The sequence below is a fragment of the Phocoena phocoena genome, chromosome 8 (genome assembly GCF_963924675.1).
Source record: "Phocoena phocoena chromosome 8, mPhoPho1.1, whole genome shotgun sequence".
Classification (NCBI taxonomy): Eukaryota; Metazoa; Chordata; class Mammalia; order Artiodactyla; family Phocoenidae; genus Phocoena; species Phocoena phocoena.
Window position 1 is genome coordinate 65949885 of NC_089226.1, and position 22464 is coordinate 65972348.

The 22464-nt window shown below is 48.9% G+C and overlaps 1 protein-coding gene and 1 pseudogene across 2 annotated transcripts in view; one reads left to right on the forward strand and one right to left on the reverse strand.

The window, feature by feature from the left end:
• GALNT18 (polypeptide N-acetylgalactosaminyltransferase 18) overlaps positions 1–22464 on the reverse strand; it is a 360452-nt gene that overhangs the window by 209136 nt on the left and 128852 nt on the right. The gene's annotated exons all lie outside the window — the stretch shown is intronic.
• The window catches only part of LOC136126419 (dihydrofolate reductase-like), a 64214-nt pseudogene continuing 55891 nt past the window's right edge, over positions 14142–22464 (forward strand).

Below are 22464 nucleotides of genomic sequence, written 5' to 3' on the forward strand. Positions count from 1 at the left end.
AGCCGACGCCAAGTGTCAAGCTCATGGCTCTGCGGCATCCACTACATCGGCTGCTGCTGCCCCAGGCTAAGTCATCCACCATTTGATAATCAGAACACCCCCAGGACTGGCTGGTTCCAGCTGCAGCTGTTACCCTCTGCTCCTTCCGAGGGGCTTTTCTGACCCAGAGCCAGGAGAGGCAACGTGATAGAGGCTCTTCTCTGGACTCCAGCAAAATCCTCTGAACACAGCAGATGCTGCCATCCATGCCTATCTGATGGCCGTCCAGAGGCATCAAAGGGAGCCACTCGGTGTTCTGGAGTGAGCCCAGGTCCAGGCCATATATGTCTCTTGAGGGTTGGAATCAGCCCAGAAGACACACCCACACACACCCATGCACCCACAGAGCACAGACAGGCACTGTCCCTGAGGCTGTGGCTTACCCGAGTTCCCAACCCTGACTGCACATCAGTGCTAACTGGGGAGCAAAACAACAACAAAACTACAAATGCCCAGGCCTACACCAGACTGACCGATTCAAAATCTCTGCAGGTAGGGTCCAGGCATCCTTTTTGTTTGTTTCTTTTTTTTTTTCTTTTTTTTTTTTTTGCGGTATGTGGGCCTCTCACTGCCGTGGCCTCTCCGGTTGCAGAGCACAGGCTCTGGACGCGCAGGCTCGGCAGCCACGGCTCACGGGCCCAGCTGCGCCTCGGCATGTGGCATCCTCCCGGACCAGGGCACGAACCCGTGTCCCCTGCATCGGCAGGCGGACTCTCAACCACTACACCACCAGGGAAGCCCTGTTTCATTTTTTTAACTTCTCCAGGTGATTCCAATACACAGCCAAGGTTTAGAACCACTGGGTTGGGGAATAGTTTCCAAACTGCAGTGTGTACACAGAAGTCCACTTGGAAAGTCTGGGGACAATACAGATTCACCCCAAGATGCGCCATCCCCCAAGATTCTGGAGCAGAAGGTCTACAGGGTAATTATTAACAAGTCCTAAGAAATGAGCTCCTCCCTATCAACAGAACTTCATGTCAATTCAAACCATCGCACATCTCACATAACAAAGCAACCCTTAGTGTTTTATCCCCTGAACCAATACTGTAATCCTTTTATACACCGTAAGTGTTTTATCGGACAAACACAACGCCTTCTCTCAGATGCAGCAACATGGTGTCATTGCCCTCTTTCAAACAGCCTTTTGGAAATTTAATAACTGATGATGCCAAGGTCTATTTTCCTCATCTGAGCATCACGATGGGCGTCAGAAGATTCCCCCTCCCCAAAGCAAATTAACGTGCAAGGCACTTGGACATACTCAGGTATAGAAAAGAAAGCCACTCGAGGCCCGGAGCCGTGATGGTCCCAGCCCCGCTGGTGAGCTCCATCTTCCCTCCTGCCATGAAGTTCTCATAAACGGCTGAGTCTTGTTTTGAGATTCTGGGTCTTTTCTCTACACCACAAACTGCATTTATGACGCAGTGCTCCCCAGCACGCACGTTGAGAAACAGAGCCGCTGAGCCTGGGCTGCAGGGAGGTTGCTGGAGAGTAAAAGAGGCCGGGCTGGGGGTGGGAGGATCTCACAGGCTCTTCGTTGAACCCCCGCTTCCCTGTTGGCAGGATTCTTGGAACTGGGGGCTTTTTCAAACAGCACCCCTAGAAATCAAAATGCTCCCCTCCGCTTCGAGAACACCGGCTTAGCCAGCAGTCACTGCAGAGGGGCTGCAGCGGATTCTCCGGGTGTTGGTGCTGGGAAAGGCTGGGAACCATGGCGGGAGGGATGCAAAGATGAGGCAGCCTCCCTGCCTCCAGTGACCTCACACGTAGGTATGAGATGGACAGGCAAACAGGTGTATTGCCTGTGTACCGCCATTCCACAAGGGGCTGGAGGGCTGGCTGGCTGGACAGATGGACGGTCATACCGACACAGGGTCATTCAGACCTACTGCTGCAGCCAGGGTTTGGTAGGGAGAGCGTGTCGGGCACAGCTGCTGCCTCTGGAGATGGGGCTGGAGGAATGCAGCACTCCACATCACTGCCAATAAGCCAGCTCTGAGGAGACTAGTGTTTGGATCCCGGGAGCCAGGAAAGGCAGTCTGAGTTGTATAAACACAAAGGAGCCGGTCTGTTTTCTTGCCTCTGTGACTGTCGCAGATAGGGCAGCACTAATGAAGGCCCCAAACCACAGGCCCAGACTGTTCCTGGGGACTTCAAAGAGGGAGTAGATGAAAGGCATCCAGGCAGCTCTGCAAACCTGCCCCTCATTATAAGCACTTCTGATACCTCATGGCACCATGTGGGCCTCACTGTTCCCATCTGCATCTTCCCCTTCACCGGCAGCCCAGGCTTTTCCTCAGGAGCCCAGAGAGGCCCTCGGAGGCTGGCGAGGCAGCAGGAGCATCAGGGAACATGCAGTCCTTCGCCTCAAGCATCCTCAGAGCCCTGACCCCACAGGCCACTCAGCCACCCTTAGCATCCACTTCGTGTGTGAGCACATCAAGCGCCGAATCTAACAGACCAGGGTTTGACTCCCGGCTCCACCACTCATACCCTCTGTGACCTCGAGCAAGTGCCTGAGTCTCTCTCAGCCCCTCAGTTTACTCGGCTGTGGAAAAGGGATGAAAAGAAAACCGACCTCCTCAGAGTTGGGAAGGGTACCCAAAACATTTCACAGAAAGCATTTACCATGCCTGGGACCTGGTAAGCAACCAGTCGATGTCAGCGAGCCGTAGCATTACCAAGGTCATTGTTGCCACATGGAGCGGTGGCAGTACAGGATACAGAAAAAAACCGAGGGCTGAGAAGCCAGATTCCCAAGCACAGGCCTCTGCCCTCTACCAGCCACACGAGACCTTGCACTCTGAAACTTTTAAACCTCAGCTTGGACCAGACAACAACTACCGGCCCGACAACCAGAAATACTGTCTTTCCCATCTGCTTTTGTCTCTCAGGTTACCTTGGCCAATTGACAGGGACACCTGGAAAGGGATAATTTTGAAGTTGTGCCCAAGATGTTTCCCTGCCTAGGGAGGGCTCAGAGCCAGACCTTATTCCACACTTGGCCCCAGCTGTCACTCTTATTGTGTCCCTGAGGCTATAGACCCTGGACCTCCAGGCTCAGGACCAAGTCCTCAGCCCCTGGTCCCCAGAGTTGAGACCCCGGGCACTAAGGTACACCCATGGTCCGTCTCTCTGTGCATGTTCCTATTGCTGGCGCAGAGGAAGTTATACTCTGTTGTACCCCACTTTTCTGGCCTGGCCCATAGATGGGAACTTTCACCTTGAAGCCTCCTACCCTTCTCCATGCATCTCACTTTCTCCTTAACATTAGGGTGTGAGTTGGCTGGGTAAGTGACCATGCTGTAGACCCCATTATTCCTTGGGTATAGCCTTGAGAACAGTGATGGGATGATTAGTCACTGGCAAAATTTTGACCTTTCGCTCTCTATATGACTCCTTTCTACTCCAGGGCTAGTTGAGATACTGGCAGAGACAAGGCGTTGACTGAAAGCTTGGTTAAGGCCGCACTAGCTGGGCCCCTTGGCAGATTCTCAGACCCCTTCCTTCTTCCAGAGAGTGTCTTCCTACCACTGTGAGCCCTCTGGTTGGCCTGTAGCAGCATCTCCCCAAGGCCTGTCCCCACACCCGAAGACCAGGAAGGACTGCCAGGACCTGCGGCTGCCATGATGTGTCCATGGCACATCCTCAGTCCCCAACCACCTGTGGCTCCAGGACACACTCCCTGTGTCCCAAGGACACTTTCCCCCTCCATATCCCCATCCTAAAAACCTTTGCCTGGGAATCAAATGTCCCTCCCAATAACTTTTTTTTTTTTGGCCATACGCAGGCCCCTCACTGCTGTGGCCTCTCCTGTTGTGGAGCACAGGCTCCGGATGCGCAGGCTCAGCGGCCATGGCTCACGGGCCCAGCCGCTTCGCGGCACGTGGGATCTTCCCAGACCGGGGCACGAACCCGTGTCCCCTGCATCGGCAGGCGGACTCTCAACCACTGCGCCAACAGGGAAGCCCCCAATAACTTCTTGATTCCTCCCCATCCACACTCAGAAGCCCCTGCACATCAGTCATCACTCTCTCCTCTGTGTCTTCACCCCCTACCTTTCCTCTGGATCATTCTCCTGACATCATCCATGTGCCCCAGTCCCCCTCATCTAATAAAACCCTTCCTGGATCCCCTCACCCTCCCCTGTCATTTCCCCCTTTTCTTCAATTTCAGTCTTCTTGTAAGAGAAGTCTACACAGACTGCCTCTTCCTCGTCCATCCCTAGACTTGGTTCTGGACTCCTCTCATGGTTGCAGGGGTTCCCCGAGTGCAGGACTGTGTCCTCAAAACATGCCTTCATCCCCGGACATGGCCCAGGGCTTAGCACATGACAGATGAACAACAGATGTTTGATGAATGAATGAACGAACAAATGAACACCACTCGCATAAGCCATACCATCCTGTGGGCTGCATTTTCTCATCTGTAAAGCAGTGAGGCAGGTAGGACTGGTCCAGCTCTGACATGGCATTGCTCTGGGACTTCCCTCTCCACGCCCTCACAACAGACAGGTGGTGACAGGCTGCTTATGATGGTGCCAGTGTCTGGGGTAGCAACATTAATCCCAGGAAGCTTTTTTTGTTCTGATTCCCTGGCTCTCTTTCAATCCATCCCCTTTCCTTTCACTTCGTTGAGCATACCTGCCAGCTCTGCCATGAGATTTTGAGTTTACCTGAGATGATATTTATAACATCCACAGCCCAGGACTTGGCACATGAAAGTAGAATCTTTGTGGAACCATACTAAGCAAGAAAACTGAGGCTCAGAGAAGTTCAGTAACCTACCTGGGATACCCAGCAAGAGAATGAGGGAGGCAGCTTCCAGTCATGCTGGTCTCATTTTAGTTCTTTGGACCCCGCCCAAACGAGATACTCTCAACCCACCTCTGAGACACAAAGGCCCAGAAAAATCCCTGGAACCATACAGGACATTATTGAATAAAATTAAATATAGAACTCAATACTGTCACTTAGTTGACTATCTCAGAACAAAATACTCTGAGGCAAGAAGAGCTTGCATGAGTGAAAATGTTATTTATTGAGCAATCAAACGCAAGCGCTTGGGCCCAGAATATGCTCTCATATAGAACTTACTTTATAAATACAAACCCAGTCTTATTCCAGGGTTTGAAATGAAAGGTTTGCCTTTCAACGGAGAATCTGCATTTCAACAGAAAGGTGTCTTAGTTACTCACCAGAGATTCAAGATATGATTAATGCTATATATTCAGCATTTAGAAAGCCCAAGGAGCCCAGAAGGCTCATTTCAGGCCTAAAGGCGGCAGCATGCCCCAAAGGTGCCTAGTGAAATGTGTGAGTGTCACTTGCAGCAACTTGGGTACCAGCTCTAAAGGAAGTCTCCAGGGACAGCAGCATCAGGGTCATCCTTTTACAAAGCTGAAGTGTGCAAGTGTGAGAGAGAGGGACAGGTTCACTCCCAGGCGCTTAACTTTGTTATGCTAATTGAACACCTATTACCTGTCAAGTGCCAGGTGCTATGGCTACAACAGTGGACTTGTCAGGCAAGTCTGTCTCAAGGACCCTATATTCTTTTTTTTTTTTTAACATCTTTATTGGAGTATAATTGCTTTACAATGGTGTGTTAGTTTCTGCTTTATAACAAAGTGAATCAGTTATACATATACATATGTTCCCATATCTCTTCCTTCTTGCGTCTCCCTCCCTCCCACCCTCCCTATCCCACCCCTCTAGGTGGTCACAGAGCACTGAGCTGAGCTCCCTGTGCTATGTGGCCGCTTCCCACTAGCTATCTATTTTATGTTTGGTAGTGTATATATCCATGCCACTCTCTCACTTTGTCCCAGTTTACCCTTCCCCCTCCCCGTGTCCTCAAGTCCTTTCTCTAGTAGGTCTGCGTCTTTATTCCCGTCTTGCCCCTAGGTTCTTCATGACGTTTTTTTGTTTTTTTTTTTTTAGATTCCATATATATGTGTTAGCATACAGTATTTGTTTTTCTCTTTCTGACTTACTTCACTCTGTATGACAGACTCTAAATCCATCCACCTCACTACAAATAACTCAATTTCGCTTCTTTTTATGGCTGAGTAATATTCCATTGTATATATGTGCCACATCTTCTTTATCCATTCATCTGTCGATGGGCACTTAGGTTGCTTCCATGTCCTGGCTATTGTAAATAGAGCTGCAATGAACATTGTGGTACATGACTCTTTTTGAATTATGGTTTTCTCAGGGTATATGCCCAGTAGTGGGATTGCTGGGTCCTATGGTAGTTCTATTTGTAGTTTTTTAAGGAACCTCCATACTGTTCTCCATAGCGGCTGTATCAATTTACATTCCCACCAACAGTGCAAGAGGGTTCCCTTTTCTCCACACCCTCTCCAGCACTTATTGTTTGTAGATTTTTTGATGATGGCCATTCTGACCGGTGTGAGATGATATCCTATATTCTATTGATGGAGATACATTAAGTAAAATAAAAGCAGGTCATTGCAGACCATGACAGCTGTAATGAAGGAAATAGACCTAGTGGCATAATACAGAGAAAGCTGGAGGGGAGGTGCTGCTTTAGATAGAGTAGTCAGGACAGGTCAAGCTGAAGATGCATTTGAGCAGGTATCTGAAGGATGAGAAAAATGAACCACAGGGCAAAGGAGACAGCAAGCACGAGAGTCTTGTGGCTCAGGGTGTCCAAAGAACTAAAATGAGACCAGGGCTTCCCTGGTGGTGCAGTGGTTGAGAGTCCGCCTGCCGATGCAGGGGACACGGGTTCGTGCCCCGGTCCGGGAAGATCCCACATGCCGCGGAGCGGCTGGGCGCATGAGCCATGGCCGCTGAGCCTGCGCGTCCGGAGCCTGTGCTCCGCAACGGGAGAGGCCGCAACAGTGAGAGGCCCGCATACTGCAAACACAGACAAACAAAAAAAAAATAAAAAATAAAAAAATAAAATAAAATAAAATGAGACCAGCGTGACTGGAAGCTGGAGAAAGAGCCCACAGGACTCTGTAAGCTGTGGTAAGGAGTGTGGGCCTTGTTCTAACAGCAAAGGAAAAACTTTGAAGGGTTTAAGCAAGAGAGCAACATGAGCTGATGACCATATTAAAAAGTTCATTCTGGGCAGAGAATGTGGGAGGAAGCCAGTTAGAAGTTATTGAGCAGTCCAGGCAAGAAGTGCCTTGGATGAGGCTAGTAGTTGGAGATGCAGATAGGTAACCAGATTTAAGTTACCTTTTAGAAGTAGAAACATCAGGCTTGAAAGTTAAGTAAAGGTGGATTCATTCATCCATTCAACAAACATTGACGATCAAGAAACGGGAGGCTCCCAACCATGGAAGAGTTGCTGGAGCAGAGGCAAGGCTTTTGAGGCCCTAAATTAAAATACCGTGAAAATTTCAACAGGTAGATTTCAACTTGCTCTCACTTCAATTTTATCACAACAAAGAGAATAACCAAAGATCTCCTTATGCTTTTTCTTATATTTCTACTTTATGTCATTTCTCTGGATGCTCTCTACCTGCAAAATACATCTTGTTATCATATTACAGTCACTGCATCTCAAATAGCTAATAATTATCATATTTCTAGAGCCTGTTAACATTTACTTTCTACGTGATATCATTCTAAATATCCATGTGAGTCATTTTTTTTTCCCTTTTTTTCTAAAAATCACAGGTAGGTGCTCAGTGGAAAAACAATCATTAACCTCATTAAAGCAGCAGGGTGAAATGCTGAAAGCGTGGCTCCTGACATCCTAAGAGTCTAGAGCTGGAGCCCCTGAGACCCCAAGTTGAGTTTTGTTCCTTTTAGTGATAATGAATGTTAAAATCCAAAGCATACTTTAAAACAAAATCTTTGCAACTTGGCCAGAAGCTGTCGGTTCCTATTGCTTATGGGACCTAACAATACTGCTAGCCAGCCCTGAAAGGAGCCATGGGGACAGTGGCGGTACCTGCCCAACATTTACTTCTTGTACGTTCAGAAGATGCTCAGCTTCAGGCAGAGAGACATTAATTAGAAAACGAGAAAAGAGTCAGTTTGAATCTCCCAGCTGCAGCAGTGCTCCTACAGGGAGCCTCAAACGAAACGAGTTCCCCGTGGCCTCTGGATGGTCACTGTCATGGTCCACAGTCATCTGCTACGCACACGTCTTGACTCCACAGAAATCCAAACCACGCAGACCCTGAATCCACTGTCTACGCCAGAGGAAGCAACAGGTGCCACATCTAGGAACAGGGTTGGGGAGCCACGGTCTTCGTGGCCCATCTCCTTCTCTAAACGCAAGACTTCCTGTATGGGGACATGGTTCATGATGATGGAAATACAGACATGGGGAAGCCACAAGTGTCTTCTCTGTTCAGCCTCCCCTTCTTGTCCCCTGGAGGCTGTGATCTCTCAACATATTTGTTCAAGAATCATATTTCCCCTTCATATCTGCTATCCAGGTCCATAGCAGAAATCAGAAATCAGTTTAGTTCAGGCCTCCCCCCAAACCAGCTGATAACTCTAGCTCAGTGTCAAGGTTCTCATGAATAGCAATGGAATTGGGGGTCATCTAGACACTGATGACAGCATAGAGACGGGACCCTTCAAAGTTGGGTGCCCCTGGAATCCCAGGCTCTTACCCTTGCAATAGCTGACTTATTGGGGCCTGGAACTCTTTTCACCAGGGATATATATTTCTGTTCTCCTTCCGTGTTTTCTCCTGTGGTTATTCAGGAATACTCAAGAGCCAGGGAATGTGATTCCTCTTGGGTGAACAGAGGTAACTGGACACATTCAGAAGGAAGAAATTTCTCCCATAGCCTATAAAATTAACAGCAATAAATAAGCAAATAAAACGTGCTTCCTACCAGTCCGGAGGTGCTGTGGCATCCTCCTTTATTGGCTCATAAAGCATCGCCTGGCAATCTTGCTCTGCTATTGACAGCTCCAGTGACAAGGCTAAGCTATCAACTCACTAATTGGAATGTCCTTTTTTCAGGAAACTTTCTGAAGGAATCAAATTTCCAGCCCCCAGTGCCTCTTTCAGAAGCCATTACTCAGATGTGCTTAGATATTTGCAATGCTATTTCATAGCAACCCTCAGATGGTATGACAAGTGTGCAAGGGGGAGGCAGATTCTTGAAGATGCCTGTCTAACAGGAAATGCTAAGCTGGGAATTTTCGCTACAGCACCAAGATGCAATGGATACCAGATGCCCAAGTTGAGCTCCTAGACAAACCAGCATGAAACTCAAGTAGGTGATTGGAAAGGACTGGGTTGTTAGAGATTAAAGAGAGGACCTGTGAAGAGCTTTTCTGAGTTGGGGGTCTCTGTCAGGTGGAAAGGCTGGATGACCTACCTCCACACCAAACTTAATGTGAGAGGCTTCAGTGGAACCATCTACAGAATTGATATGTGTTCTCTAAATGTGGGGGACACGGGAGTCTAGTAACTGATGCCTCATGCCTGAGAAAGCTAAGGCAACCACTAAACAGCCCCCACAAATGCTGGACAATGGTGCACAAACATGGAACCCAAGGTGGGAATGTCAGCCTGCTGTCATTTTAATAGGTCTGCTATCCAAGGCAGCTTGCCAAAGTAAGGGATCTTTCAATAAGCCACCATGAGGACCAGAAACTATGGGGGCACTGGGAGTAGCCAGTTAAAGCTGAAGCATGGCCTCTGTCAAGGAAGTTGCAGTTACTTGGCCCTGCGGGGGGATCTCCAGAGAACTCATGAAAATTATAACAACAGAGTCATCCTCCATCTCTGCCAGGCGCAGAAGGCATAAAGCCATCTTCGGACAGTATCAGCGGAGTAAGAGAGATCCTGCACCTCCCACCCCTACGCCTTTCCTCCCTCTTCCTTTCTAGAATGGTGGTAGAGCACAGCTAGCAAATAAGGAAGGAGGCATGAAGAAAGAGAGAAGCAGGACCACACTGCTCCTTCTTGGACTGCAGAGCCTATGGAGAAAAATCAGCATCAAACCAAGTCTGAAGTTTTGCTGATTATATAGCACCGTACCCTCTTAAGGACGGAATTGAGACTGTGTTTTGGTTTAAATTAACCATACGACTTATTCTTGCCCATTAATTCAAAGAAAGTCCTGGTCCTGTCTGAATTTCTACCCCCTTGCGGTGGAAGACTCACTCCTATTGAGGATGTTTGCAAGGCAGTGGTATCAAAAAGAAAGCTGCTTCTATAATCATACCTCAGGGGTCCTGTTTATTCAGAGTACCAGATTCACCAAGTTAGAGCAGACAGGGAAGGCTTCATTTCATCGTCCACGGTTGATGGCTAATTCCCCCCGGAAGCCCTACAATTAGGAGCTGATCCCTTTGAGACATCATGCTCGATCTAAGATGAAAGCCTAAATCCCTTTGGGACCTGATATTTTCCTCACTGTGGAGGAAAGCCTCACTGAGGCTTCATGCTCTCAGCAAGACAAGTCTATACTTGGGGCTGTTTGTCTCGATTTGTCCCCAAAGATAATTTGGGGATGTACAGAAGATACTAAAACTTTCCAAAGAGGAAAAAAGAAAAAAACAAAACAGGTCATATATAAAGGAGCAAAAATATTGGATGGCACCAGATCTCCAAAGCAATACTGGCATTTAGAAGTTAATGAATCAGCACCTTCAAAATTCCAAGGAAAATTTTGTTTTCAACTTGGAGGTCTAAAGCCACATAACCTGTCAATCAAATGTGAATGTAGACTAAAGATATTTTCAGACATGCAAGGGCAAAATATTTATTTCCCATGGCCTCTGTCTTGGGAAGCTGTTGGAAGACGAGCCTCTATAAAAAGGGAGTAAACCAAGAAAGAGGAAGCTATGGGATTAACCCAGGGGATTCAGCCCAGGAGCAAGGATGAGGGATCCCCGCAAGATGAAGTTGCCCTGAAGCCTCACACAGCAGCACCGAGGCAGGCCTGGAGCAAACCACCCTGACTGGAACAGAAAGATCAAGCACTCCCGGAAACAAAACGAAACCGATGGATTATATGAGATATTCAAATATTTGCAAAGTAATGTCAAAGGTGTAAAACAGATACGATAGAGCACACAGGAAAAACAAATCAATGCTAAAAACTAATGTATTTTTTTTTTTTATAAAAAGGGCAAATATTAATATTAGTGTGTTTGGTATTTGCTTGTTTGCCCTCATATCCATTCCTGGCTCTTCTCTGACCTGTTCTGTACCATGGGAGTTAGAGAGGGGAGAAGAGGGGTTGACTCTGGCCGGCTGTACTTCTCAATTGGCTTCTATCTGCATTTGGCCAATGAGAGGCACTGAAGGGAGATGGAGGGCGGGAGAAAGGGAGAAGCCAAGGTATTTTTCCCTCTCATTCTCTGCTTCATGTGGTGTCTCCCACAGATGTGGCACCTCCTCCATGTCTTTGACTCCTCTTGGACAAGTCCATTTTGGTTCCACCTTCTGCCAGGTAGCTGTGCATCCTGGGCTCTGGAAGGACTGCCCACACCCTTGGCTCTCCAGCCTTAGACATGGTAGCAGCTTCCTGCTGTTGCTAATTTCTATTTGCCTCAACTTCTCCCTTCTGGCTTCCCAGCTCTTCCATTACCTGTACAACCATTTCCTTAAATCATTCCCTTCCTGTTAAAATGCTTAGTATTTTCTGTTTTCCTAGCTGGACACTGATTCAACCAGGAAGAACAAAAGTTTACATCATGGAAGCTGAACTTAATAGTGGGCAATACTTTCACAGTATGTAATGTAAACACTGCCTATTGTCTTTATACAAAATGTGAGGACTGGGGGAGAAGAGACATGGTTTTGACGAGGTGGAAAGTAGAAAAAAAAAAAAACAAAGCCTCACCTGCTATATCAGGAGATCAATGTATAATGCCTAATACTGCTGAGTCAGTGGTATAAACATATTATTTAGAAATATGGTGGCAAATATGAGAAGAAACAGCTAAAAGGGTTAAACAGAGCTCCTTTGAGGGTCAAGGCTGGGAAGATGACTGGTGAAGCAGAGAACTATCGTATTTTATTACAGGTACTATTTGAGGTTTTTAAGTGCATAAAGAATTACTTTGATAAAATTCAAAAATAATTTTTTAAAAAATGATTCCTTCTAATGGTTTGCTAAGGGATGACATTAAACTCACTAACCCATAGTTTGCAAAGCTGACCTTTTGTCCCTTTTGTGACAAAGTCAGGACACTTACTTATTTTGATCTCTGGCCCCAGTCCCACTCCCCAGGACACCATGAAGCCCCTGGCTGCTGGATCAATGTTTTCTTCTGTAAACTTCCCTTCTGTGAAGCTTCATCTGGTGAAACTCAGGTCAGAAAGGTGAACTCACTTCAAACAGCTGTGTTTCATATCACTGTTTCTAAACTACAGCTGCACTGTGGATAGGTAAGTTACCTGGATGTTCACCTCCCTGATCCAGGAGTGAGGGAGAGGAAGGGAGAGGGTGAGGAGAGGGGAGCAAAGCTGCAATCCCACCCCATCCCCACCAGGAGACAAGAGAAGGGAGATGGGAGATAGCAAAAGGGACCTCTCGAGTTTTCAGATCCAGGTGGGGAAACGCTGCTCTTTGTCACCTTCCCTACTTGGGCTGCAACTTCCTTTCATTCAGTGACCTCATCTGAAATGTAATCTCCTAGAACAAGTCAGGAATGGTGGCCACAAAATAAGTCAAGAACAGAGTTGCCTCTCTCAATCAAATGCCTCAGTCACTGTTACTCATTCTCTTTGCTCATCCCATTCCAGGTCTTAGTTTACCCCTCTGATAATGGTCCGGGATATTCTCTGTTCATTCTTAGGTGTGTGTCCATCTTTCACTGGCCTAATGGTATGAATTAGTTCCAGTTGGTGGCTTCTCCCATCTCTCAGGCTGTCTTCTGAGCTGCCCCTGTCTATGAAGCACATTATGAATTTGTTGGATGCTCTGCTTCTAGTCTCTGGCAGAAAGAGGCTCTGGGTGTCTCTGGCTACTGCACGGTCCTAGGGCTGGTTCTGTGATCTGATTGTGGAATGCAGCGGTGCCATTTCTGCCAGGGCTCACTGACAGCAGAAGAGTGACAGTGGCAGGCTGGTTTCAGCCCTCCAGAGGCTTCCCTGACTCTCCAGATAAGTCTTCCCATCCCATATCAGCACTTCCTGCAGCGAGCTCTGCAGAACCTTCCTTCTCTGCAGAGTTAGTACTGTTGTGAGATAGAAGGTTCCACGTCAACCGACTATGGAAAATGCTGACTAATTCTGGTTAAGCGAAAAAGAATTGTGACTCAGGACTTCTCAGGCCTCTGATGCATACTGGGAACCTCTAAGAATGAAGTGTAATTGCAGCACTGGGCAAACTCGGTAACCAGGGAGCCCTCTTTTGAGAGGCACAACCCAGGACCGATGTTCCACGGAACCTGCTTTGGGAAATACTTTCATCAATAATCTTCTCCAAGTTCCTTAGCACTGATCGTCCAACGGGACCACAGCGGCAGGCTCTCCATGGGTCTGGGCAGCTACACGTAGGAGCTGGGTGAGTGAGCTCAGGGCCGAGTGGGTGGTGGAGCCACCCAAAGCATCCCCCTTAGCCCTGCAAGGTGAGTCCTCCCCAAGTTCCCATGAGAGGAGATGGCCTGTGCCACGGTTCACCTCAGCTACGGCACAGCACCCCACAGTTCCCTGCATACCACGTGTATCCACACGTCTGTGCTTTCTCTCATGCTGCTGCCCCTTCCAAAACATGGATCTCTCCTTCTCTACCGTCTTAGCGTAGGTTCGCCCAAAAGCCAACTCTGGGATAAGCGTTTGATTTCGAGTAGGAGGTAAAGAAGATCCTGAAGTGAGAAAAGTGAGACAAAGAAGGGAAGGCAGCCAACAAAAGGTACTTCTTCCCACCAGCACGGTGGGTGACTGGGGCAGCACCGTGCTGGGGAAACTCAGTGTAGAACCCACACCTCAGAGCTGTCTTCCCCAGGGGCCAGGGACCTGGGGTATTTATACTCCATTTCCTGCCAGTCATTGGCTGATGGTTGTTAGGGGCAGCAGCATTAATTCCCCAGCACTCTGGCCTGTGCCCTCACCCCCAAGCAGAGTGGATACTAGTGGGAAGAGAAAATACCCAAACAAAGAAACTTAGGTGCTGGTGGTTGGAAGTTGGGGCCATGTGCCCTGAAGGAGCCCTGCGAGGGGATGTGGGCAAGGCCCGGACAGCACCCCCTGCGCCTGCCCAGGACATGGTCACTGTCCCCACCCACACACTGGTAGGCCCTTCAAGGCATGGGCCTTGTTGGTTTTATCCCAGTGCCTAGCTCAGTGTAAGGATTTGTTGAATGAATATACTCCATTCTACAGAATCAATCACCCCCTAGCTAGGTCCCTATAGTCCCCATGCGACTCTCTAACCACACTGAATGATAACTGTCAATGTCCTTGTCTGTTTTCCTACTGAACTGTGACATCTTGAGAAAAGGACCCTTGTTTCCCCAGAGCCCAGGCCCATGGTGGGTGCTTAACAGGCAGTTTCTGAACTGGACTGAATGGAACCAACATTCCACTAGGGCCTTTCATATGGAGAACCCAGGGTGAGAAAGGACAGTGTGTCATGGAGGCTGGGGGCACTTGGCACCAGAGAAGCCCATGTGAGCCAGACTGTGCCTGAGGGCCAGACGGAGCCCTTGCCACCCTCCCCAGCTACGCTGGTACCCATGCGATCAGCACACCTGGGCTGGACCCTCAGCCCCACCTCGGAACTGTGTCTCCACACCGTTCTCCATCACGGCCCACAGCCCCCCTGAGCCAGTGGGCAAGGGAACGAGAGGACTCCAGGTAGAAGGTCTGTCTTGGACTGCTCTGCGGTGCGGGGAAACGCACAGAGGCTGGGAGGAGAGAAGGTACATCTGGAGTCACTGAGGAGGGAGCCGTCCTCCCTCATGGGCGAGGCCCCAGCCCTTTAGGCTCACACGGAAGCCATGGGGACCATCACACCAGCCTGGATTCCCACAGACAGGACAGTCTGTCTTCCTCTCAGAAGTCCTTGCCTTGTCTGAGTGGGAATTCAGAAACAGGTTTACTGAGGCAAACATCATTAAAAAGAGAATAAAAGCAAACCAGTATCCCAGTCATACTAAGGCGATGGGCCTGTGCATTGGCCAAAGCACCAGTCCCTCGGCTGCTTCACGGAATTAGCTAAAGCCAAACTCCCATTCACCGTTCATGCACAGTCACAGGAAACGAGGAATAAGAGCCTGCAAGGTCAGACACACAGGGCTTGTCCCATCTGCTGCAGGTCTCTCCACTGCTACTCAAAGCGTGGTCCATGGACCAGCAGCATGAGCTTCACCTAGGAACTTGTTAGAAGTGCAGACTCTTAGCCCCCAGCCCAGACCTACCTGAGCATAATCTGAATTTAACAAGCCCCCAGGTGACTCACATGCACATTAAAATCTCAGGCACCTTTGCTCAAACTCACTCCATTGGCTCAATGTTTTCTTCTTCAAACCCCTGAGAAGCTCACGGGTTTGCCCGTCCAAAATCTTGACTCCCTCCCCATCGGTCCAGTCTGCTGCCTGCCTTTGTGCTGAGAGAGAATCCCACGCCCCTTTGCCTCTGCTCTCGCTACTCCCTTTGTCCAGAGTTCTGTCCTTGCCCCAGCTCCCTTCTTAGCCTGGCTAAATTATTCTCCTAAATTCAGCTTCTGGGAAGCTGCCGCTGACTCTCCAGGCTGTGAGACGCCCTCCTCTGGTCTCCCATGGCACTCAGCCCTCAGTCCTGGCATACCCTTCAGCAGACAGGACAGCTCTGCAAACTTTTCTGTCTCCCCCGCCATCACACTGGGAGCTGTGTGGTCACCTTTATATAACTAACTGCTAGCAAAGACACTTAAAACATCTTGGTTGAGGGACTTCCCTGGTGGTGCAGTGGTTAAGGATCTGCCTGCCAGTGCAGGGGACACGGGTTCGAGCCCTGCTCCGGGAAGACCCCACATGCCGCGGAGCAACTAAGCCCGTGTGTCACAACTACCGAGCCTGTGCTCTAGGGCCCGCGAGCCACAACTACTGAGCCCACGTGCCGCAACTACTGAAGCCCGTGCGCCTAGAGCCCGTGCTCTGCAACAAGAGAAGCCACCGCAATGCGAAGCCCTCACACCGCAACGAAGAGTAGCCCCCGCTCGCTGCAACTAGAGAAGCCTGTGCAGCAACGAAGACCCAACGCAGCCAAAAATAAATAAATAAAAATAAATTTATAAAAAAAAAACCCAACATATTGGTTGAAGGGAACAGAATGTCCACTGGATGTTTTTCTGAGGGTTTAATTGCTCAGCCACTCTGGAGAAGCCCTTGGCAGGGTGGATCTGAGACTGGGCCACCAGCCCGTTCCTGGCCTGTCACACAGAGGTCCTGGGAGCTAAAGTCTGCAGAAGGCTCACGAAAGGTTAACGTCACCCCCGCAAGGCCACTCTGAAACACACACACTTTTCCTCTCAACTGAGGCACGACTCTGAAAGGCAGAAGGCACTAAACCCAGCCCTTAGTGACACTAGTGAGCCGCAGGAGGGCAGGTGGATGGGGGCTGCGCCAGTCTCTTCAATAAATAATGAGCTCAGTACCCGTGGGTGAGTTGATATTTAGGCTCCTTTCTTGAGTTTCTGGAGGGAGGGATGATTAATGTGGCTCTAAAAGAGCAGCCGTGCACTGCGAGTGGGCAGAGACAGGTTGAAATGAAGGCCCAGAGCAAAGTAACTATCACTGGACAGCTTGGGTGCAATGTGTGACTGTCGCTCCCTGAAAGGAAACTGCATTTCCTCCATGCCAGGGCCTCTCCACTCACTTTCTCATTTAATCTTCCCAAGATCTCAGTGAGATAACTCTTATCATCTGCATGTTACAAATTAGAAAAGCAGAAGCTCAGAGCGGTTTAAAGGATTATCTGAAATCCCAGAGCAGGTAAGTGCTGGGGTCAGGATGGAGGCCGGAAGGAGTCAGGATGACTGTCTGAGGCTGGCCATCTCCAAGGACATCTGGCAGAGCTCCTGCAACATCAAGAGCCTTCTGCTGACCACTGGGAACCCAGGCTCACTCTGGACAATTTGCTTCACTCCAAAAACAGCCAAGTAAAATGTTAATAAAGCACCCTAGGGTCTCTCTGCTGCCTTCTACTGACGGAACGAGCATAAGATGGAGTGCGTGTGAAGTCAGGTGGCTTATAAAAATGAGAGAGGCAGAGACTGGAAAAAAAGGCCCTCAGCAGCCCTGGCAAAGGGGGGAGAAAGAGCTGTGATCAGGTCCAGGAGGGGTGAGGAGAAGTCGAGCAGCTGTGCAGGGCCCTTGGGAGTGCCGCTCTACAGGGGGCTGTGGGCAGATCACTCAACGTTTCCAAGCCTCAGTTTCCTCATTGGTACAATGTGACCATTATGCCAGTCTCCAGGTGAGCTATCATAAGTAAACAGAGGGATAACCAGTGAATTCATCCTAGGGACAGAAGTCTTTGGAAACCAATGTGATGAGTGCTGGGTGGAAGGTGACCAGGGCACCAGCTGTGGGGAGTCAGAGGAGGGAAGAAGATGGCCCTCTCAGGGAGCATAAACAGCCGGGAGTTGGCTTCTGAGAAAGAGAAGGGAGGGCAGTGAGTGCCAGGCTGGCCAGATGGGATGGGCCTGGGATGAAATGTAAGCAGTGAAACCCCTTTTAAGAACTTCCAGGGGGGCTTCCCTGGTGGCGCAGTGGTTAAGAATCGCTGGTCAATACAGGAGACACGGGCTCGAGCCCTGGTCTGGGAAGATCCCACAGTGCGCGGAGCAACTAAGCCCGTGCGCTACAACTACTGAGCCTGCGCTCTAGAGCCCGCAAGCCACAACTACTGAATCCACACACCGCAACTACTGAAGCCCGCATGCCTAGAGCCCGTGCTCCGCAACAAGAGAAGCCACCGCAATGAGAAGCCTGCGCACCGCAACGAAGAGCAGCCCCCGCTTGCTGCAACTAGAGAAAGCCCGCGCACAGCAACAAAGACCCAACGCAGCCAAAAATAAATAAATAAATAAAATAATTTATTTTTTAAAATGGTAAACTAATTTAAAAAAAAAAAGGAACTTCTAGGATTCTGTAGCCATTGAAAGCTGCTGCCCTCATAATCTTTGGGAAGGCCTACTGTGTGTGTGAGCCCTTCCTTTGTGAATTCCCTGTGAACTCACCAACTCAGCACAGTGAGCACATCATGGAGGTGATCCATGGGAAGACAGGAACCCAGGAGGCAGGGGCAGCCTTGAGTCCCTGGGAGTGAGCAGGAATCTATAAGGGCTACACCTCCAGGGCTGTGGAATTATCCAGAATGATGTGTAGATCTTTGAGGGGCGAGTGGGCAAAGCTGACACCTGGCCACATTTGTCAGATGCCATGAACATCCCAGGGGCCTCACGCCTCTTGTCCTTCTTGCCTTCTTTTCCTCCTGCATTCATTTCCTGAAAGTTCTCCTGCCTTTCACAAGAGCCTCTGAAGGTCAGAAATCCATTTTCCATCAAGCCTGTCCTCATCACAGGAAAGACAGCAAAAGGAATATTGGGATCTTCTAATGAGATGAAAGTGTGTGCAAATTCCAAGGTCCTTGGGTACCACAGGACACTGGTGCTCCTGTCAAGAAGGGACAGAGCTAAGGAGTAGATCTGAAAGTTAAATAACTCCAAGTGGAGTTTCTTCAACATGTTTTTTTTTGAATAATTCATAGTACCAGACAGGTTGACAACTTATTGAAAATGGTTCCTCACCTGGAAAGTGCTTATTACTTACAGTGTACCATCTTTATTACATCGATACTGACATTTAACACTCAATAAATCTCCACTTCCTCCATGGAGATGTGCCTGACAGCCAACAGGGGCCCCTGCCTTTTCTCTGCAGTCCGGCAGGGTTTTGGTTTCAGGGACTGTGCTCTGCTACCAGGAACCTCAAATCCAAGGCAAATCTGAGTGGGAAAGGGCAGCCCTGGGATACCTTTGTCCAAGTTGATGCCCCCCACCCCCCGCCCCGCAACCCAGCCAAGCCCCACCCTGGTCTGCTAACCGTGACTGATACATATATGTAAAGGGAGCTGGATAAGAGCTAAGTGAACGAGGGAAGGAAGGAATGTTCCTGCCACGTCCCACCACATGAGCTGCTATGACAACCAAAGCCCCACCCAGTCCAGCTTCCCTCCACCCCCTCACTCCCCGCTCTCCTCTCCCTGGGAATGACCAGCCAACATCTCCCAATAAGCCAATGTGCCCCCCAACTTCTGGGCCTTTGCTTATGTGGTTCCTTCTGTCCCAAATGCCTACTCCCCCCTCAAGTCCAAGTCCAACGCATCCTCCTCTGTGCAAGCCCACCCTGCCTCCCACAGACAAACTCGCAGTTTTCTAGCCTGTGCCTCCGTAGAAGCAGGCACAGACTGAGCACAGCTCCACGCAGCACAACTGTCTTGTCACTTCCTGAGATTCTCCAGGGAAGGGGCTGGTCCTTCTCATTTTGCTGTCTGACCTACCAAAGGCCCAGAATTAAACCATTTACAGGTATCCCCCACTTTTCGAGAGTTCGCTTTATGACGCTTCATTTTTGTGAAAGACCTAGGTGGTACCCGTTTTCGCTAACTGAAAGAAATCCAAAGTGGATTTTTTGCTTTCACAAAAAAAGGTGAAAAGCAAAAATAGTGTTCAGCATTTGTTTTGCAGCAAGGCAAACAACGTTTTGCCTCTGTGAGAGGCAGTGCACACCCCAAACAGAGAGAGTGGCACCGCCAAGCTCCTTCCTCAGCAGTCGCGCTCAGCGTCGTAGCCTCAAGCCGCCATAGCTTTGAACGGTGTCTGTGAGCAACTGTGCTTTATCTCAGTTTATTCTGTGCATCCGTTAGCAAGATGTGTCTTAAGGTAATTCCTCCTTGGCTTTCCACCATTCTGGTTTATGAAACATTCAAAGGAACACTCTACTTTTGGGGAAACACGTAGAATGAATGAATGAATGGGCGTGTCACCTTCTTCCCTGCCCTCTCCCCCTTTTTCCCACTCTCTCCTTACTTCCTCTACCTCTATCTGGCAATTTTACAGGCTCTGCTTTCTTTGGGTTTGCTAAGTCCCTGAAATGGGTTATGGTAGCTAATATTTTGGGGTCCTAAGTCAGACAAATCTATCTTTATGGCCCTGCCTTGAAGCTTGCCAATTATGTGATCTCCTAAACGCTTTGAGCCTTAACTTCCTTATCTATAAAATGGGGATAATAATATGTATCCCGTTAGGTGTTTGGAAGGATCAATGAGGCCATGCGTGTAAAGTGCTCACATAGGCTATGCTATGGGCACATGCGAGCCATTCTTATTCGTGATTCCCTGCCCTGGGAGGACAGGAGAGTCCCCAGTCCTGCCTGGCTCAGGTGGTACAGATCTAAGCAGGCCTGCCGCCCCAGTGGCCTCGGGTATATATAGGAATACCAGAGCAAAGCCAGTCGGGACTGGCAGAAAGCCAGTACAGTAGCATGTTCGTAGAGAATTCAAGAGTATCCCTTCCAAGGACGTGCAGTCAGATGAATGTGAAAATTGGGTGTTAGTCTCCAATTTGTAATTAGAAGATCATGCAGATGGGTTCTGCTCGAAAGCCTAAAAACATTTCTTTACAGGGTTTCAAATTTCTCCTTGCTGCTAGGAGTAGCTTATGTTGATCACTGGCTCAGCTAATGTCATTGGCCTCTTGGGCTGTGCAGACAACATAGAGCCAGGCCCTGGGGGCTATCACTCCAGCCCTCCTGCTGCATGTTGGGGTGGCAGTGCCAGGAGCCTGCAGGTCCCTGGACCACAGAACAGTGGGCTGGCCAGACTCCAGGTGGATGTGGCCACCAAACTCTGCTGCAGGAGCTCATGGGTGACTGGGCATCTGCCCTGGGGCAGGACACCATTCTGGGGTGCCCAGTTTCTGGCTTGTGCACTGAGTGACTCGGGGCCTGACCTTGGCGTCCAAGGGGGCCCTCAAGGCCTCAGGAGCACGGAGCAGCTGTATGCTTCCTTGAATCAAGACACTCACCCACTCGACTTCTGAAAGAAGGCCACTGTGTTTTCCCAAGGGCAGTGAGAAGAACCAGGGAAATACATAACAATAAAATGAGGAAAAGATGTAATTAATATACACAAATCCATATATGCACTCACAGTCCTTTGAGCATCAGAAGGGCTCTGAGTGATGAGCTGGTCCAGCCCTGCTCTCAAAGCAACAATCCCCTCCAAAGGCCCTGAGAAGACAGGCTTGGCCTTCATTTCTACTGCTGACAAGGAGCTCCTGCCTCCCTTCTTTGGACATGGCCAATTGTTAGAAGCTCTTTCCTTACCACGAGGCCAAAGTGCCTCCCTGTTAATATTACGCCCTTGGTCCCACTTCTGCCCTCTAGACCAGCACTGTCTGATAGAAATAGAATGCAAGCCACATGTGTCATTGTACATTTTTGTAGCCACATTAAAAAGAGGAAAAAGAAAATGGTGAAATTAATTTTAGTAACCCAACACATCTAAACATTATCATTCCAATGTGTAATCAACATAAACATGATTAATGAGATAGTTTACATTCTTGTTTTCATTAGAAGTCTTTGAGTCGGTTGTCTGTTTCATGCTTAGCGCACACCTCAGCTTGCACCAGCCGCATTTCAGGTGCTCAGAAGCCATAGGTGGCCACGGGCCACTGGACTGGATGGTGAGGCTTGAGACAGCGTGCAAGCAGCTCTCCTGTCCTTCTTCACCCCCGTCTGCGCACCCCACCTCACACATCCCCAGTTCTTTCCATTTTCCTTTAACCTTTTTTGCTTCCTTAATATACTTTAACACTTTATGCTTCCTTAAGATACTCTAGGTTATGACTGTATTCACACTTATACTCATTTGTCGAGTATAAGTATAATCAATGCTCTTAACCTTCTCCACCTTTTTTTTTTTTAACCATTTCCCCTACTTCTTCCTGTGAAAGGCTCTCTTCACATTACTGTAAAAACAGTTTTCTGTTACATCAACATTATTTAGCTTCAGGAAATGCTAATACAACTTATACCCAGTGAGTATGTAAGTGTTTAGATCCATTGAAAATACTCATTCATCCTTTCAAGCATTTTGGCTACAAATCAAAATAATTTTTCTTTCCACTCAGATGAGCCCCTGCATAGTTTTTCCTCAGAAGCTGTGCTTGAAAGTCTCCACACACTGACTGCTAATAAGGGCAGAGTGAACCCAGATCATCATCCAGAAACCCTATCACACAGCATCTGACATAAGGCCACACAAGACTTGCAGTTATGACCAGAGCCAGACGGTCCACCCAGCACCTCTGCAAGCCAGGCCTCTGCCCTCCTTTCTACCACACACTGGGATCATGTTTCCGATGGAAACAGACAGAGGTAGCCAAGAGCTGAATCCCAACTTCCTTGCGTACCTCCTGTCCCCAGTGCAAATTCCTGCAGGAAAAATGCATGAAGAATAAGATGACGG